Here is a 1575-nt window from a genome sequence, read left to right as displayed (position 1 = left end):
GGGCCATACTCCTTCATTCTGGAGGCTCCAGGGAAGGACCCTTCTTGCCTCTTCCAGCTGCTGGTGGCTCCAGGTGTCTCTGGCTTGTGGTCACATCGCTCCTGTGTCTGAGCTATACTCCCCTGGACTTCCTCCTCTGCCCAGCCCTCCTCCCACCCTCTTCTTCTCAAGGGTGCAGGCCCCTCTCCCAGCATCTTGCTCCTTACTCAGGGCCTGGAAGTAGGACCTGGTTCTGTCTCCGTGGGCGTGGCCTGTCTCTCGACAGGTATTTCCCCTCCTTCACCCCCCACAGATGTGAGAGCTGGGCCATAAAGAAAGCTGAGTGCCAAAGAATTGATGCTTTCAAAGTGTGTTGTTAGAAAACACTCTTGAAAGTCGCTTGGACTGCAAGGAGATCAAACCCGTCCATCCTATAGGAAACCAGTCCTGAATATTCATTGGAAGGACTTATGCTGAAGCTAAAGCTCCAATACTTTGGCCACCTGATGCAGTGTCGACTCATTGGAAAAGACCCTGATGCTGGGAAAGATTGAACGCAGGAGGAGGAGGAGATGATAGGGGATGAGATGGTTGGATGGTATCACTGATTCGATGGACATGAGTCTGAGCAAATTCTGGGAGATAGAGGAGGACAGGGAAGTCTGGTAAGCTGCAGTCCATGGGGTCCCAAAGAGCTGGACACGACTTACAAACTGAACAACAGCAACCCCCCACATGGCCTTTGTTCCAGGAGAAAACATCTAACACCAGGTGGTCATCAGAATAACAACAGAAACGTCTGACCGACTGCAGGCGCTCTATGGCACTTCATCCACAGACCTCGCGGCTCTCTTGATGCCCCCATGGCTGGCCACGCTGCTCCCATCTCACGCTGAAGATGGGGGCCAGAGAGGCAAAGCGACTGGCTTGAGATAGCTCGGCAGGAGGTTTTGGTGCTGAAGTCCAAACAGAGGCTTGTGTCCTCCTTCCAGGCTGTATCGCAAAGGGGAGGGGACAGGAGCCAGGGCCGCCCTTGGCAGAGGCCCAGTGGCTCCGCTGAGCAGTGGGCAGGAGGCCAGCCTCCAGCTGGTGTTCGGTCATATTTCTTCTGGTTGAATAACACCAGTATTGACATGAAAAGAGCAAAGAGATATTTCGTCTGCCTGAGACAGGGACTCATCTAAATGGCTGTGAGAGGCCGCGTGTCCACCACGGCGTCCCCGGGACAGAGGAGACTGTCGGGTGGTGGCCGATGCTGTTGTTCGCTTGTCCACTTGAATGGACAGATGCTGACTGTAGTCTGTGTCAGGCCCTGTCCTGGGCACCGACAGCAGGCAGAGTCCAGACATGGGGAGGTTCTGCTGCCTTGGAGTTGTACTGCTCCAGGGCTCTCGGGGTGGCTACTGCGTGTTGCCCGGCCCTCCATCGCTACGAATGTCCAGCCTCACTCTTGGAGGGCAATAAGGTGCTCCTGCTGAAGCCTTACAAGGATGGGTGACCCAGTGGGGGTCAGGCAGGGCTGGGGGCAGGAGAGGGAGGCAGAGGTGAGGTGGATCCGGGGATGGGGAGGGGGGGACACCTGATTGGCCAGGGTTC

This window comes from Bison bison, unplaced genomic scaffold, assembly GCF_000754665.1.
Source record: "Bison bison bison isolate TAMUID 2011002044 unplaced genomic scaffold, Bison_UMD1.0 scf7180017864312, whole genome shotgun sequence".
Taxonomy (NCBI): Eukaryota; Metazoa; Chordata; class Mammalia; order Artiodactyla; family Bovidae; genus Bison; species Bison bison.
This window is presented reverse-complemented; position numbering follows the sequence as displayed.